Source organism: Bos indicus, chromosome 22 (genome assembly GCF_029378745.1).
Source record: "Bos indicus isolate NIAB-ARS_2022 breed Sahiwal x Tharparkar chromosome 22, NIAB-ARS_B.indTharparkar_mat_pri_1.0, whole genome shotgun sequence".
NCBI classification, from domain to species: Eukaryota; Metazoa; Chordata; class Mammalia; order Artiodactyla; family Bovidae; genus Bos; species Bos indicus.
This window is the reverse complement of record NC_091781.1, coordinates 15,952,327-15,971,420: the sequence shown is the minus strand read 5'-3', so window position 1 is coordinate 15,971,420 and position 19,094 is coordinate 15,952,327.

Genomic DNA, 19,094 nt, shown 5'->3' with positions numbered 1-19,094 from the left:
AAGGTGATGAGGCAATCTGAATCTAGGAATAATTTCTTTTAGAAGCACCTTAGCCATTTCAGTTGCCTTCTCAGTTCTAGTGAGGGAGGCTTCTGTCTGTTCAGTGAAAATACTTAAAGCCTAGTAAGTATTGGGCTGGCCAAAAAGTTCATTTAGGTTTTTCTATAACAACTTAGGAAAAAATCTGAACAATTTTTTTTTGCCAATCGAATATTTGAAGCCCTGGAAGAAGGGCATCTGAGTGAAATCTATTTGCCAGTCATCTTCCTTATCCTCATGGGATAAGTCTCCCATGTCACTGTACTGGGCTAACAAGAAGGGGAGTCTTGGGGTTGCCTCCTGGGTTATGGGTGGTGCAAAGGCACATGCTTGAGTAATACTCTTAATTGTCTCTGGGAGCCCTTTCCCTGTAAAAAGTCAGAAAACAATTGTAGACATTGCTTCTCTCCGCATATGGAGAGAATCATGTAGCCCTTTAATAATTTCTCATTGGTCAGAGGGAGGTATGAGCACTTTCCGATCTATATGGCCCAGCCATCTGTCTGTCCCCTTAGTTCCCCCTGTGTCTCGTGCCCAGGTATCTTTGGAAGTCGAGTACCTGGGTATAATGTTAGAAGGGATAAGGGATGGGATTAAAGCCATTACAATTAGGGACATCAGGGCTGCTTTCTTTGTTTCCTGATCTGCCCTGTTGTTTTTTTGGGACATTAGAGAAGTTCCCTTTAGGTGCCCATGGCAGTGGATGATTGCTATCTGTTTTGGTTTTTGAACCACTTCTATGAGATATAAACTGTTAGCCGCATATTTTATAGGGAAATTTCTTGCATTTAGAAATCCTCTCTTTCTCCAGATAGATGCGTGGGCATGTAAGACAAGTAAGGCGTATTTTGAGTCTGTGTATATATTTACAATCTTTCCTTTCCCTGGGGTTGAGGCTTGGGTTAGAGCTATCGATTCAACCTTTTGGGCTGAAGTGTTAGGTGACAAGGTTTTTCTTCTGTGATGCTGTGAGTGATCACAGTAGCATACCCTGCCCTCCTGACTCCATCTTTAATGAAACTACTGCCATCAGTAAACAATTCTTCCTCGGGGTTTTCTGTGCCCTAGTCTATTAAGTCAAGTCTTCCCTGGTGGCTCAGTGGTGAAGAATCTGCCTGCCAATGCAGGAGATATGGGTTCAATCCCTGGGTCAGGAAGATCCCCTGGAGAAGGAAATGGCTACCCACTATAGTATTCTTGCCTGGAGAATCCCATGGACAGAGGAGCCTGGTGGGCTACAGTCCATGGGGTCACAAAGAGTCAGACATGACTTAGCAACTAAACAACAAGTCTGTTAGGTCAGACCTACAGGCATAGATCTGGTCAAGGGTTTCAAGGCAAGAAGGTGTTAGCAATGGGCTTTTGGTGGGCATTAATGTAGTAGGATCAAGAGTGTGGCAAGTTTTGAGGGTTAGCTCTGGGGAGTCAAGGAGCAGAGCCTGGGACTTAATGAGGCAGCCTCCAGTTAGCCAGTGGTGATCACCTTTTTTTTTTTTTTTTGTAAATTTAATGACAACGTTTTAAAAAGTATTTCTTTATTTTTGGCTGCACTGGGTCTTCATTGCTATGCATGGGCTTTCTCTAGTTGCAGACAGCGTGGGGATGGCGACTCTCTAGTTGCAGCATGCCGGCTTCTGTTTGAGGTGGCTTCTCTTGTTGCAGTGCATGGGCTTAGTTGCTCCGAGGCATGTAGGATCTTCCTGGACTAGGGATCAAACCTGTGTCCCCTGCTTTGGCAGGCAGATTCTTAACCACTGGAGTACCAAGGAAGTTTAATGGTGGCCTTTTATCTCTAGAATCCCTTGTACTTGATGAAAGGTCTGCACTTCCTGTGGCTGTCCAAAGGTGAGCTTGTTAGCTTCTTCCACTAATAAAGTGGTGACAGCTCCTGCCTGGAGGCAGCCAAGCCAACCTAGGGCCACAGAGTCTAGTTACTTGGGAACGTAGCCTATAGGCTGAGGAACTTCCCTGAGCTTCTGTATAAGGACCCCCAAAAGCTGTCTTCTGCTTTTCATCCACAGACAAGATGAATGGTTTTTGCCTTTTCCTATTACCTGTTCCAAAGTAATGGTTCTGTATCTAGAGCTTTAGTAGCTTTATATAGGGGCTTAGCCATTAGCCCAAATCCTGGAATCCAAATTCTACAAAATCCTGCCATGTTCCAAAAGATATGGATATGTTTCTTTGTATTTGGAATGCTTAGGCCTAATATAGCTTGTTTTTCTATCTTGAGTTAACTGTCTACTTCGGAGATTTATAATATATCCCAGATATTTAACTTGTTGCTTTGAGATTTGTACCTTTGTCTTAGAGACTGAGATGCTAACCATGGGCCTCAAGGAAATAAGGACTTCAGTGGTATTTTGATCTGAGTCCTCCATAGAGGGACTGCATATTAATATATTGTCTACATACAGTAGAATGGCACCTTCTTTTAGGTGTATTTCCTTTAGTTCCTTTCCTGCTGCTGCTAAGTTGCTTCAGTCACATCCAACTCTGTGAGACCCCATAGATGGCAGCCCACCAGGCTCCCCCGTCCCTGGGATTCTCCAGGCAAGAACACTGGAGTGGGTTGCCATTTCCTTCTCCAATGCATGAAAGTGAAAGTGAAGTCGCTCAGTCGTGTCCGACTTTTCGTGAACCCATGGACTGCAGCCCACCAGGCTCCTCTGTCCATGGGATTTTCCAGGCAAGTGTACTGTAGCGGGGTGCCATCGCCTTCTCCAAGTTCCTTTCCTAGGGCCTGGGTAAACAAGTGTGGGCTGACCTAAAACCCCTGAGGCAATACAGTTCAGGTGTATTATTGCATTTGGCTTGAGTCCACTCAAAGGCAAACAGATACTGTGATGAGGGACGAAGTGGATGCAAAAGAAAGCATCCTTGAGGTTGAGCACAGTAAACAATTTAGTGTTCTCAGAAATTTTGATTAATAATGTTATAAGGATTGGCCACGAGGGGATATATAGGGACCACTGTCGTTTACAGCTCTAAGGCCTTGTACCATACTATATCCCCCATTTGGCCTAATAATTGGCAGAATAGGAGTGTTGCATGGAGACTGGTAGGGTACCGAGAGGCATGTCTTAAGAATTTATCTATGAGGGGTTGTAAATCCTTTTTTGCTTCCAACTTTATGGGATATTATCTCTTGTTAGGGTAAGCAGCTTCTGGTCTAAGGCTAATTGTTATAGAGATTCCTTTGTCACATACTGAAGAGTCCACTGCCTGTAGAATATGGCTGGGAACAGGACCTTAATATTCCAGCTGGTCTTAGAGTCAAGATAAGGGGCTATTCGGGGCCTCCTAACTGGAGTATGGCCCTGAGGGAGCTCAGAAGGTGGTGGGGTGGGACACTCAGGTACAACTAAAAAGGCATGTGAAGTCAACCGCTGGTCAAATTGGCAAGTGAGAGCCCCAGTAAAGAAATGGGTGCGAGGCTTTCCATCAACACCAGTCACAGTACAGCTTTTGGAGGAGAGAGGCCCAGCATGAGAGATCAGGACAGGATAAGTGGCTCCCCTATCAATTAAAAAACTTATTTTCTTACCTGTCATGTCAAGGACCACCCAGAGCTCCTTGATAGAGATAGACTTCTCATTGGAGGGAACTGCCAGGGTCCCCCCACTGCCTCTGTCATCTGTCATGGCATCTTGGGAGCAGGAGCCCCCCCTTTCCCTTTGGGACAGTCCCTCTTCTAATGACCTGTTTGTTTGCAGGCTGGGCATGGCCCTGGGACCTCTTTCTGGCAGTCTTGGGCCCAGTGGCCAGTTGACTTGCATTTGTAGCATTCCTCCTTGTTGGCCTTACCTCCAGACAGAAAGTTGGACTTTCTTGGCCCTCTTGGGTTGTCTTGAGGTCGAAAAGCAAGGCTGACAGCAATGGTTATCAGTTTTGTATGGGCCCTGGCCTGTCTTTTCTCATGTTGGTTTCTTTCTTCCTCCTCAGCTTGACCTCCATTATTAAATAGTCCAAAGAGTATCCTATTTCATTTCACTCAGTTGTGTCTGACTCTTTGTGACCGAATGACTGTAGCCCACCAGGCTCTTCTGTCCGTGGAATTTTCCAAGCAAGAATTCTGGAGTGGAGTGGGTTGCCATTTCCTCCTCCAGGGGATCTTCCCAACACAGGGATCAAACCCACGCCTCTTATGTCTCCTGCGTCGGCAGGTGAATTCTTTACCGCTGTGTCACCGGGGAAGCCCAAATACCCCAGAGGCCACAGCCAGCTCAGGAGTTGAGGCGTGGGGGTTTGTGGGCCTAACTGTAACTTTTGAAGTTTCTTCCTAATATCAGGGGTAGACAGGCTAATAAAGTGCTGTCCTGACAGTGACTGACCTTCACAAGTGGAGGGATCTATGTTGGTATACATCCTAAAACCCTCTACATGCTGCCTGTGGAAGAAGGCTGGATTTTCTTTTCCTTCTTGGATCACTCCTTTTACCTTTCATAGTTAACTGACTCTGATACACTTTCTCATCCCTTCTAATACATATTGGATCGTGGGTTTCATGACTTCTGTTCCCACCCAGAAATTAATATGCTAAGAGGGTTCCTGAATTGGGACTGCGTCTCCACTCATAGCATAATGTTTGGGCTGGTCTCTAGCAAGCTGGTCAGCGTGCCCCTGGGCTGCTGTTGAAATTCTGTGTTTTTCTCAAAAGTACAAGTAGGTAGCACTATTAGGACATCCTTCCAGTTAAATCGTAGACCAGAGTGAGGGCATGAAACTCTTCAACAAACTAGGGTTTTTGGAAAATTGGCCCAGTTTCTGTTTACATTGCACTAAGTCAGTTAAAGAGAAGGGCATTGTGTACTCCAATTGTTCCCTTCTCCTTTGCCACTCCCGAGAAGGCCTAATTTTGCTGATCCTGGGTTATAGGAAGCTCCACTGTGAGTTACCCTAGAGGGACCAGTCTCTCTTTGGATAATGGAGAGCAAGGAAGGACATAGGGAGGTGGAGTTTGGGACAGATCAGTGGGACTGGAAGAAGTAGGGATACTGTCAGGAGTAGGGGGGCTAGGCTTCCCCCTGAGAGATGGGAAAGCTTAGAAGGGGATCATCTAAAATGTTGGGAGAGTTTTCTGGTTCCCTAGGTTTTGAATTACAGGAGCCACATAGGGTGAGATTTGGGTAAATGACCATGAAAACCTGAATAGAGGGAACCTCAGTCCACTTTCTCATCCCATGGCAATAATGATCCAATTGCAGAATGGTATTATAATTTAAAGACCATTTTCAGGCTATTTTTCTCCATTCCCCAACCAAATACAATAGCACTCAAGTTTTTCCTTTGTTAGCGCTTCTATTTAAAATATTCCCAGTTCTTAAGGATACACTCCAGAGGTGTTTCTTCTGGCTTGGAGGGGTACCCTCAAAGTTGAGTAACCTACAACCAAGAATAAGACGGTTCTATTAGAAATGTAATCTGACATCCCAGAAACATTTACCAGGAGGCTTTAACCTGAAGGGGTTCAGGGCGTTCCCCAGTTTTCCTTTGAACCTGATACGGTTTCAAGCGTCCTCTACTTTCCAGTGATTCCTGACCAGGTGTCTCTGGTCTTCCTTGGTACCTTGTGCAGGGTGTCTCCCCATGTGCCCAAGAGAGGATATTTAAACCAGTGGCAGACCAGTTGGTTGCCAGGACTTTCCTTAGGAGGGATCCCTTGTCTATAGGGCTTATGTACTATGATAAGTCTTCCTCATTTCAGTTCAGTTCAGTCACTCAGTCGTGCCCGACTCTTTGCGACCCCATGGACAGCAGCACACCAGGCTTCCCTGTCCTTCATCAACTCCTGGAGTTTGCTCAAACTCATGTCCATTGAGTTGGTGATTCCATCCAACCATCTCATTCTCTGTCGTCCCCTTCTCCTTCTGCCTTCAGTCTTTCCCAGGATCAGGGTCTTTTCCAATGAGTCAGTTCTTTGCGTCAGGTAGCCAAGTATTGGAGTTTCAGCTTCAGCATCAGTCCTTCCAATGAATATTCAGAACTGATTTCCCCTAGGATTGACTGGTTTGATCTCCTTGCAGTCCAAGGGACTCTCAAGAGTCTTCTCCAACACCACAGTTCAAAAGCGTCAGTTCTTCGGCGCTCAGCTTTCCTTATAGTCCAACTCTCACATCCATACATGACCACTGGAAAAACCATAGCTCTGACTAGATGGACCTTTGTTGGCCAAGTAATGTCTCTGCTTTTTAATATGCTGTCTCAGTTGGTCATAGCTTTTCTTCCAAGGAGCAAGTATCTTTTAATTTCTACTCTCTTGGGTATATTTATCATGACTGAGCATCTATAAAGTTTATAATTTGAGTTTCTGGGTTGCGGCTAGCTCAATAGGCTGTCTGTAGCAGTGTGTAGGCTGCCAAGGCCTGGAGTGGAGGGGGTTCAACAGATGCAAAGAGGAACCCTTGGAACCTAAATTGGTGTTGCTGCTGCTGCTGCTAAGTCACTTCAGTCGTGTCCAACTCTGTGTGACCCCAGAGATGGCAGCCTACCAGGCTTCCCCGTCCCTGGGATTCTCCAGGCAAGAACACTGGAGTGGGTTGCCAATTCCTTCTCCAATGCATGAAAGTGAAAAGTGAAAGTGAAGTCGCTCAGTTGTGTCCGACTCTTAGCAACCCCATGGACTGTAGCCTACCAGGCTCCTCCGTCCATGGGATTTTCCAGGCAAGAGTACTGGAGTGGGTTGCCATTGCCTTCTCCGAAATTGGTGTTGGGCGCTATGAAAGACAGTGAGGGGTTCAAGGCTTGAGAACCAGCAGGCAGAGAAATTCTCATGATAGATTTCTAGGCATGGAGGGAGGTGAGAGACTAGAGAGCAGAAGAACACTAAAGCCTTTGCCCTATCTGTCTGGCAACAAAGAGTTGGGAATCATCTGATGATTTTGTCTGACACAGGCAACACAGAGTTTGACAGTGGTAGAGACACAGTTTGGAAAACGTGTCCAGGATATCCTTCCCTAAAAGGGCATGGAGATGGGAAGTGAGAAAGAGACCTTGTTGTGCAAGTAAGGTGAGAAAGAAAAGCATAGTGGAGGGTTCTATATGGGACAGTGAGAGAGACCCCGTGGGCTCCTTCACAGTTGGAAATCATGTTTCCACATGTCCCAAAAGACCACATCAGTTGTCACCCAAACCTTATTTGAATCTGCACAACCTAGGGGAATGCCCTGACACCCCCAGTGTTAGGGGGAGCCATAAGGTTGTGGACAGACAGAGGTTATGCCCTGTGGGTCCCGAAAAGAAAGCAAAGCAGAAAGCAAGAGAAAGAAAGCAAAAGTGAAAGTCAGAGGCCTCAAGCTGCAGCTGGGCAAAGTCCATGGTTCACCTTGACCTCCCAGGTTTCAGCACCAAATGTGATCTCAGGTGGCCTCAGCCTGCAGCAGCTGGAAGCAGGGTTTCGGTTCCCGGCCAGAGACTGAAGTTGGGTTGCAGTGGTGAGAGTGCTGAGTCCTAGCCACTAGACCACTGGCCGATGACAAGGCCCTGGCCGTTTGGCTTTGCAGAAGAGAATTCCCACAAAGATGAAAATTAGTGAAACAAATAAAGTGTTTATCAGGAAAAAAAGAATATAGTACATGTGGATAGCCACCTGGGCAGACTCAGACAGTTGTACCCTCATGGTAGTCTAAATCACTTATGTGGGCATTTCTTCTGGGTTTTCTCTAGCCAGTCATTTTGAATTGCCCAATTCTTAGTCCATATTTGGTACATCACAGGATCTTCCCACGTGTGCTCGTGCATCTCTAAGCCAAGAAGAATTCCAGTGCAAAGGCCTGTGGGTACGCTTTTTTGACCTCCAAGGAGCTTTCTAGTCAGGAAGGTCTCCCTGACTTAGAGAATGAGGAATATGTGGTCTCTTATCGGGGCAGGGCCTCGCGTCTCTCTTGATTGTCTTTCTATTGATATTTTGGAGTTTCCATAGGGAATGAACTCCAATTGCTCACCCAGTGGGGATGGGCACATCTACCTCCTGCCTCAGTCTGACATTGGAAACATGCCTACAGGTTGAAGGCATGCTTTTTCACTCCGAGCCCCACCAGGCCCATTGCCTGCTAAAACAAAGATATCGACATTCTCTGTGGATTTAAACAAGATCCAGAATCTTGTAACATAATTCTTAAATGTCATGATACAACCAAAATTATTCAGCACATGAAGGACCACAAACATTTCAACTTGCACAGGAAAGGATGATCAATAGATGCCAAAATAGAGAGAACACACACGACAGAATTATCCTACAGAGATTTTAAGCCAACCATTATACAAACGCTCAATCAATCAAGAACACTCTTAAATGCTAAAAACAGTCTCTTAAGAAGTAGAAAACATAAAGAAGAAGTAAATGCAAATTTGAGAACTGAAAATCACAACAACCAAAATTAGAAACTCACTGGCTGGACTCAGGAGCAGACAGAGCAAAGTTGGTGAACTTTGACTTTTGTTGTTGTCGTTTAGTTGCTCTGTTGTAACCCCATGGACTGTAGTCCACCAGGCCCCTCTCTCCATGGAATTTTTCAGGCAAAATACTGAAGTGGGTTGCCATTTCTTTCTCCAGGGGATCTTCCTGACCCAGGGATCAAACCCACATTCTCCTGTAAGGCTCCTGCATTGCAGGCAGATTCTTTACTGCTGAGCCATTGCCAGAAGCACGAATTTTGACTTACTTCAATAAAATGTATCCAATCAGAAAACTCAGAAAAAAGGTTGGAAAAAAGTGAACAGAATCCCAGGAACTTGTGAGATAACAACAGAAAGTCCAATAGAAAGATCAGAAATTAATAAAATAGATACAGAAATACGGTAGATAAAATCAATGAAACCAAAGACTGATATTTTGAAGACATCAATAAAAGTAAACCTCTAGGAGGACTGAGATAGTACAAAGGAGAAAAGACACAAATTACCAATATTAGGAATAAGTGAAAAAGAGGATATTACTACAGACTTCACAGGCTTTTGTTAAGCCTGCACTACAAACTACACATAACTTAGATGAAATGGACTAATTTCTCAAAATCCAAAAGCTATCAAACCTCAGCTAGAACAGAAAACCTGTATTGACCTGTAAGTATTAAAGAAATTGAATTTTTTAGTTTAAATCCTTCCAAAAAAGAAATCTTCAGGTCCAGATGGTTTCATGGGCAAGTTATACCAAATATCAGTTCTGAACACACTCTTCCAGAGAATAAAGAGAAAGAAATATTTCCCAACTCATTTTATGAGTCTGACATTGCCCTGATACCAAAATCAGACAAAATTAGCACACAAAAAAAGTACATACCACTATTGTTCAAGAATATAAATATGAAAATGCTCAAGCAAATATTAGCAAATTATAGAAAGAAATATATAAAAAGCACAATATACTGTGACCAAAAGCAGTTTATTTAGCTTGGGAATGCAGCTGATTCAATATTCAGAAATCAACCCATGTAACTCATTATATATTAACAGTCTAAAGAAAAAAACAACCCCACATGATTATATCAATAGGTGCAGGAAAAGAATTTGACAAATTTCAACATCCGTCCCTGATAAAAATTCTCAAGAAACCAAGAATAGAAGGTATGAAATGATGAATTACAATAAAAAATATGTATTCATTTCATTCTCTTTCCTGGCACAAAGCTAAAACCCTTGGAATTTCCTGTGATGAGAGCTATGAAGGTTTCTTTTGTTATGTTAATGAGATGACTTGTAGAAAGCACCTAGGGAAGGGAAAGGGGCTGGTTGCCAGGAGAACCAACCATGTGATTAGAAGGTTGGAACTTTCAATGCCACCCCCAGATTTCTAGGAAGGCTAGAGGGGCCTCCAGGTTGGCTTCAGTTGTTGATGGCCAGTGATTTAACTAATCATGCCTGTGTAATGAAGTTTTCATAAAAACCCAAAAGGACAGAGTTCAGAGAACTTCCTGCTTGGTGAGCACCTGGATATTCAGGGAGAGGGTACAGCCCTGTCTACATACATTGCCCTATGCAGTCTTCCTTTTGGCTGGTCCTGAGTTACAGCTTTTTATATATAAATTGGTAATCTAGTAAGTAAAATGTTTCTTTGAATTCCATGAGCTGCTCCAACAAATTAATCAAACCAAGGAGGAGGGTGTCAGAACCTCTAACTTATAGCTAGTCACTCAGAAACAAAGGTGACAACCTTGTAATTGACATCTGAAATGGGTGGGTGGGAGGGCAGTCCTGTTAGGCTGAGCAACCTGTGGCATCTGACAGTCTTCAGGTAGATCAGGCTTGAGTTGACTCATAGGACACTCAGCTAGAGTCAGAACTACTTGGTGGTGTAGAAAAAAATACACACATTGGATTTGGGTGTAGAATAGTAGAAGGAAATCTCAACTTTATATAGGACATCTACAAAAAACCCCCCTAGAGCTGACATCATACTTACTGGTAAAAAGACTGAATGATTTCCCTGTAATAACAGGAACAAGGCAAGGATGTGCATACTTGTCACCTCTATTCAGCATCACACTGGAAGTCTTAGCTAGTACAATCAGGAAAAAAGTAAATAAAAATAAGAAACTGTAGAGATTGCAAAGAATCTCCTTTCACAGGCAACATGATTTTCTATGTTGAAAATCCCAGGGAATCAGTAAAAAATATCTCTAGAACTAATAAAGATAAGCAACTTTGCAGGATGCAGGATCAAGACACAAAAGTCAGTCATATTTCTGTACACTAACCATGTACAATTGAGAAGAAGAATTAAAAAAAATACAAGCCAGTCCAGTGGTTAGAACTTGGCTCTTTTACTGCTAAGCACACAGGTCAGTCCTTGGTCAGGGAACTAAGATGCAGCAAGATGTGTGGTGTGGCCAGAAAAAAAATTATTTTTTAGATAGCCCCTTTCAGGTTTGATCCCTGGGTCAGGAAGATCCCCTGGAGAAGGGAATGGCAACCCATTCTCTTGCCTGGAGAATTCCATGGATAGAGAAGCCTGGCAGGCTACAGTCCATGGGGTCGCAAAGGGTACTCCTTTCACGCAAATGGCACAACTGAATGACTAACACTTTCACTTTTTCAAAAAGTACTCATGTATAAACCTGAAAAATTATGTACAGAGAATGTGTGTTGGAAAACTACAACAAGTTGATAAAGGAAGTCAAAGAAGACCCAGTGAATAGAGAGACTCTTTTTATGGGTTAGAAGACTCAAAAAAGTAAATATGTCAATTTTGCTCAAATTACCGTAGAGGTTTAATGTATTATCAATCAAAATTCCCAAAAAGTTTTAGTAGATATAGACCAGCTATTCTAAATTTGATGGAAAATGGATGAATTAAAATAGGTAAAATAATTTAAAAAAATAATACAGTTGGGAGGATTGTACTACTTGATTTTAAGACTTTCAGTTATTAAAAGATAGACACACAGATCAGTGAAGCATTGATTAGAAAGTACAGAAATAGATCCACATAAATATGCGCAACTTTTATTTTTTTATTTTATATTAGAGTATAGTTGATTTACAATGTACTATTAGTTTCAGACATACAGCAAAACAATTCAGTTATACATATATCCATTCTTTTTCAGATTCTTTTCCTATATAGGTTATCATAGAGTATTGAGTAGAGTTCCCTGTACTGTAGTGTAGCTCCTTGTTGATAATCTATTTTGTATGTATTATGTTATATATGTGTATATATGTTAATCTCAAACTCCTAATTTATCCCTCTCTCTACCTTTTCCCTTTGGTAACCATAAGTTCGTTTTCTAAGTCTGTGAGTCTATGTTTGTAAATTAGTTCATTTGTGTCCATTTTCAGATTCCACTTATAAGTAATATGTGTCTTTCTCTGTCTGACCTACTTAGTACAACAATCTCTAGGTCCATCCATGTTGCTGCAAGTAGTAGTATTTTATTCTTTTTCACAACTGAGTAATATTCCGTTGTGTATAATATATCACATCTTCTTTACCCTTCCGTTTGTCTGGGAACATTATTGTTGCTTTCCTGTCTTGGCTATTATAAACAGTGCTGCAGTGAACATTGGGGTGCATGTGTCTTTTCGAATTATGGTTTTCTGTACGTTTTCCACATATAGGAGTGGGATTGCTGGATTATATGTTAGTTCTACTTTTAGCTTTCTCAAGAACCTCCATACCTTTTTCCATAGTGGCTATGTCAATCTACCTTGCCACCAACACTGCAGGAAGGTTCACTTTTCTCCACACCTTCTCCTGAATTTATTGATTGTAGACTTTTTAATGATGGTCATTCTGAGTGGTATGAGATCATACCTCGTGGTAGTTTTGATTTGCATTTCTCTAATAATTATTGATGTTAAGCATCTTTTCATGTGCTTGTTGGTCATTGGTATGTCTTCTTTGGAGAAGTGTCAATTTAGATCTTCTGCACATTTTTTGGTTGAGTTTTTTTTTTTTAATTGAGCTACATGAGCTGTTTGTATATTCTGTAGATTAATTCCTTGTCAGTTGCTTCATTTGCAAATATTTTCTATCATTCTGTGAGTTTCTTTTCATTTTGTTTATGCTTTCCTTTGCTGTGTGGAAGCTTTCAAGTTTAACTACGTTCCATTTAAAATTTTTTTGTTACTCTAGGAAGTGAATACAAGATGTTGCTGTGATTTATGTCAAAGAGTATCCTGCATATGTTTTCCGATAAGAGTTTTATAGTATCAGGCCTTACATTTAGGTCTTAAATCCATTTTGAATTTATTTTTGTGTATGGTATTAAAGAATATTCTAGTTCCATTCTTTTACATATAGGTGTCCAGTTTTCCTGGAACCACTTATTGAAGAGACTTTTTCCCATTGTATATTTTTGCCTCATTTGTCATAGATTAGGTGACCATAGGTGTGTCGGTTTATCTCTGTGGTCTCTATTTTGTTCCACTGTTGCAGATTTCTGTTTTTGTGCCAGTACTGTACTGTTTTGATGACTGTAGCTGTGTAGCATACTCTGAAATCTGGGAGCCTGAATGTCCCAGCTACGTTTTTCATTCTTAGGATTGCTCTGGCTATTTGGGGTCTTTTGTGTTTCCATACAAATTAAAAAAAAAAATGTTTGTTCTAGATCTGTGAAAAATGCCATTGGTAATTTCACAGAGATTGAGTTGAATCTGTAAATTGCCTTGGGTAGTATAGTCCTTTTTAAAATGTTTTGTTGTTGTTGTAAGAGCCACATTATATAAAACAACTATTTTAACTACATGTAACTAAATAGTTCAGCAGCACTAAGTACATTTACATTGTTGTGCAACTCTCAACCATCATTCATTTCCTGAATTTTTACCTTCCTAAACTGAAACTCTGTCCCCCATTAACAACTAACTCCCCAGTTCCCTCCCTTGCCGGCCACTGACATTTGCCAGTGTACTTTCTGACACTATGAATTTGACTGTTTTAGTTATCTTGCATAAATTGAATCAAACAGTATTTGTCTGCACCTAATGTATATTGGTTAAATTAGGGTTAACTTAATATATGTCCTGGAGACAGATACTGCCTTCATTTTTTCTTCCCTATGCTATACTGGAGGGTCTCGTTAGCTGTCTAGTTTATACCTAGTAGTGTATATATGTCAATCCCAATCTCCCAATTTATTCCACCCCACCTTCCCTGCTTGGTGTCCATACATTTTTTCTCTATGCCTATGTCTGTATTCTGTACTATTTTCTAGATTATACATATATTCATTAATATACACTATATTTGTTTTTCTCTTTCTGACTTCATTCTGTATGTCAGTCTCTAGGTCCATCCACATCTCTGAAAATAGCACAATTTCATTCCTTTTTATGGCTGAGTAACATTCCATTGTCTATATGTACTACATCTCCTTTATCCACTCATCTGTTGAGGGACATTCAGGTTGCTTCCATTTCTCTGGCTGTTGTAAATAGTACTGCAATGAACATTGGGGTTCAGTGTCTTTTTAAATTATGGTTTTATTTGGGTATATGCCCAGGAGTGGGATTACTGGGTCATATGGCAGTTCTCTTTTTAGTTTTTTACGGGAACCTCCGTAGTATTCTCCATAGTGGCTGTATCAATTTACAATCCCACCAACAGTGCAAGAGGGTTCCCTTTTCTTCAAACCCTCTCCAGCATTTGTTACTTGTAGATTTTTTGATGATGACCATTCTGAGTGGTGTGAGGTGCTGCCTCATTCATTTCTATACTAATTATTGATGTTGAGCATTTTTTTTATATGCTTCTTGACCATCTGTATGTCTTCTTTAGACAAATGTCTTTTTAGGTCTTCCATCCATTTTTTATTGAGTTGTTTTTCTTGGTATTAAGCCACATGAGCTATTTATATATTTTGGAGATGAATTTCTTGTCATTTGCTTCATTTGCAAATATTTTCTTCCATTCTGAGAACTGTCTTTTTGTCTTGTTTACTGTTTCCTTTGCTGTGAAAAAGGTTTCAATTTAAGTAGGTCTCATTTATTTATGTTTTGATTTTCATTATTGTAGGAAGTGGGTCAAAAAAGATATTGCTCTGATTTATGTCAAAAGAGTGTTCTATGTTTCCTCTAAGAATTTTGTAGTGTCTAGCCTTACATCTAGGTCTTTAGTCCATTTGAGTTTATTATTGTGTATAGTATCAGGGAGTGTTCTAATTTCATTCTTTTATATGTAGCTGTCTAGTTTTCTGAGAACCAATTGTTGAAAAGATTGTTTTTTCTCCATTGCTTCCTTTGTCATAAATTAGGTAATCATAGATGCCTGAGTTTATTTCTGGGCTTTCTCCCTGTTCCATTGATCTATTTGTCTGTTTTTGTGTCAGGATCATACTGTCTTGATTACTGCGGCTCTGTAGTATAGTCTGAAGTCAAGGGAGCCCGATTCCTCCAGCTTTGTTTTTCTTTCTCAAGATTGCTTTGGCTATTCAGGATCTTTTATATTTCCATACAAATTGTAAAAATTTTTGGCCTAGTTCTGTGAAAAATGGCATTGGTAATTTGGGATTGTCTTGAATCTATAGATTGCTTTGGGTAGTAGGGTCATTTTCATGATATTGATTCTTCAAATCCAAGAACATGCATATCTCTCCATCTGTCTGTGCCATCTTTGATTTCTTTTATCAGTATCTTATAGTTTTCTGAGCTTCCGTGGTGGCTCAGATGGTAAAGAACCCACCTGCAATGCAGGAGACTGGGGTTTGATCCCTGGGTGGGGAAGATCCCCTGGAGGAGGGCATGGCAACCCACACCAGTATTCTTGCCTGGAGAATCCCCATGGACAGAGGAGTCTGGCGGGCTACAGTCCATGTGGTTACAGAAAATCAGACATGACTGAGCGACTAAGCACACACACAGTTTTCTGAGTACAGGTCTTTTGTCTCATTAGGTAGGTTTATCCTTAGGCATTTTATTCTTTTTTGTTGCAGTGGTAAATGGGATTGCTTCTTTAATTTCTCTTTCTGAATTTTCATTCTAGTGTATAGGAATGCAAGAGATTTCTGTGCATTAATTTTGTATCCTGCAATTTTACCAGATTCAATGATAAGCACTAGTAGTTTTATGGTGGCATCTTTAGGATTTTCTAAGGATAATATCATGTCATCTGCAAACAATTTTTACTCCTTTCCAATTTGGATTCTTTTTATTTCTTTTTCTTCTCTGATTGCCATGGCTAGGACTTCCAAAACTGTGTTGAATAATAGTGACAAGGGTGGAATCTTTGTCTTGTTCCTGACCTTAGAGAAAATGCTCTGTTTTTCATCACTGAGAGTGATCTCTCTGGGCTTGTCATATATGGCCTTTACTATGTTGAAGTAGGTTCCCTGTATGTTCTCTCTAGTTTTTATCATTGATGTTTGTCGAATTATTTTAAAAGCCTTTTCTGCATCTGTTGAGATGATCATATGGTTTTTATTCTTCACTTTGATAATATGTTATATCACATGATTGATTTGCATATATTGAAGAATATTTGCATTCCTGGGATAAATCATACTTGATTATGGTGTATGATCCATTTAAGATATTGTTGGATTCAACTTTTAGTTTCACTGACCTTTTTTTGTTTGTTTCCTCCATCTCTATTTCATTCATTTCTGCTCCTATCTTTATGGTTTATTTCCTATGGTTGATTTCTAGTCTCACAGCACTTAAGACCCACTGGCCTTTAAAGCCAATTGCTCTGGGGACTCCTCCCCCAAGTCCCAGATTCCCAGGTTGGGATACCTGATATGGGGCTCAGAACTCTCACCTCTGTGGGAGAACCTCTATGATATAATTATTTTTCAGTTTGTGGGTCACCCACCTGGCGGGTATGGGATTTGATTGTACTGCAAGAGCCCCCTTCTAACATCTAGTTGTGGCCTCTTCCTTGGGTGTAGACTGACTTTTTGGTAGGTTTGATACTTTTTGTCAATGGTTCTTGAACAGCTAATTGTGATTTTGGTGTTTTTGCAACAGGAGGTGAACTCAATCCTTCTACTTCTTGGAGATCCTAGAGAGAGTCACCAAATGCCAGGCAGGGTCACAGGGCAAAACACGAGATGGTCAGAAGGCAGAAGACAAACATCCCAAATGATTTTTTGACAAGATCTCAAAGTAATTCATGGGTAAAATATTTTTTTTTTCAACAAATGATGTTGGGACAATTCGAGATCCTTAGGCAAAAAAATAAGCTTGCTCCTAAATCTCATACCTTATAGAAAAATTAACTGAAAAAATAAATCTAAATAGAAATATTGCTGTATAAAAATTTTAGAATAAACCATAGAAGAGACTCTTCATGACTTGAGGTTAGGTGAAGAGCTTTTAGACATGACACCAAAAGCACAATCCATAAAAGGACACATGATAAATTGGACTCCACTAAAATTTAAAACTCTTAGCCTGCAAATAACACCATCAAAATGAATGAAAACACAAGCTACAGACTGGTAGAAAATATTTATAAATCACAAATCTTACAAAGGACTTGTATCCAAAATATATAAAAAGTTCTTAAAACCAAAATTAAAAAAAAAAGGCATGGGCATTTTATTAACAGTGATATATAGCTGGCACGTAAGCACATGAAAAGATGTCTTGTTCAATATCATTATCCATTAGATAAGTGGTATGTCAGCATGGTTTTAATTTGAAATTATCTATCTGAAGGCAAAAATTAATAATACAATTCTGAGTGTTGGTGAAGACATTGAGAAACTGGAACTCTTTACATTTTTGGTGGGAATGCAAATATTGAAAATAGTTTGCCTGTTTGTTATAATACATTTTCTTATAAACTTGTATGTATCATATGGCCTAGCAATCCACTGCTGGTTATTTACTGTAGAGGAATGAATATTTATGTTCACATGAAACCTTTACATGAATGTTTGTAGCAGCTCTGCTCATAAATGCCCCAAAATGTGAACAACCCAAATGTCATTCATCTAGCAAATGGATAAAGAAACTGTGGTTCACCTAGATAATGGAATTGTTGTTCTTGTTGTTCCATTGCTCAGTAGTGTCTGACTCTTTGCAACCCCATGGACTGCAGCACGCCAGGTTTCCCTGTCCTTCATTATGTCCTGGAGCTTGCTCAAACTCATGTCCATTGAGTAGGTGATGCCATCCAGCCATTTCATTCTCTGCCACCCTCGTCTCCTCCTGCTCTCAGTCTTTCCCAGCAGAGGGTCTTTTCCAGTGAGTCAACTCTTTTGCATCAGGTGGCCAAAGTATTGGAGCTTCAGCTTCAGAATCATTTCTTCCAATGAATATTTAGGGTTGATTTCCTTTAGGATTGACTGATTTGATCTCCTTGCTGTCCAGGGGACTCAAGAGTCTTCTCCAACACCATAGTTCAAAGGCATCAATTCTTCAGTGCTCAGCTTTCTTTATGGTTCAACTTTCACATTCATACATGACTACTGGAAAAACAATAGCTTTGACTGTACAGACCTTTGCTGAAAAAGTGATGTCTCTGCTTCTTAAAATACTGTCTAGGTTTGTCATTGCTTTCTTTCCAAGGAGCAAATGTCTTTTAATTTCATGGCTGCAGTCACTGTCCACAGTGATTTTAGAGTCTAAGAAAATATAGTCTCTCACTGTTTCCATTGTTTTCCTATCTATTTGCCATGAAGTGATGGGACCAGATGCCATGATCTTCATTTTTAGAATGTTGAGTTTTAAGTCAGCTTTTTCACTCCCCTCTTTCACTTTCATCAAGAGGCTCTTTAGTTCTTCGTTTTCTGCCATAAAGGTGGTATCATCTGGATATCTGAGGTTATTGATATTTCTTCTGGCAATCTTGACTCCAGCTTGTGTTTCATCCAGCCTGGCATTTCATATGATGTAGTCTGCATAGAAGTTAAATAAGCAGGGTGACAATATACCACCTTGATGTACTCTTTTCCCAATTTGGAACCAGTCTGTTGTTTTATGTCTGGTTTTAACTGTTGCTTCTTGACCTGCATACAAGTTTCTCAGGAGGAGGTAAGGGGGTCTGATATTCCCATCTCTTTAAGAATTTTCTGGTTGATTGTGATCTATGCAGTCCAAAGCCTTTAGCTTTAGTCAATGAAGCAGAAATGGATGTTTCTCTGGAATTCTTTTGCTTTTTCTGTGATCTGTGTTTGCAGTTTGATCTCTGGTTCCTCTGCCTTTTCTAAATCCAGCTTGGAAACTGACATATTCCAGTCCTGTGGCCACTGCTGAGTTTTCCAAATTTGTTGGCATATTGAGTAGTGCACTTTCACAGCATCATCTTTTAGGATTTGAAATAGCTCAGCTGGAATTCCATCACCTCCACTAGGTTTGTTTGTAGTAATGCTTCCTAAGGCCTACTTGACTTCATACTCTAGGATGTCTGGCTCTAGATGAGTGATCACACCATCATGGAAATCTGGGTCATTTGGACCTTTTTTGTATAGTTCTTCCATGTATTCTTGCCATCTCTTCTTAATATCTTCTGCTTCTGTTAGGTCCATACCATTTCTGTCCTTTATTGTGCCCTTATTTACATGAAATATTCCCTTGGTATGTCTAGTTTTCTTGAAGAGATCTCTAGTCTTTCCCATTCTATTGTTTTTTCTATTTCTTCGCATTATTCACTTAAGAAGGCTTTCTTA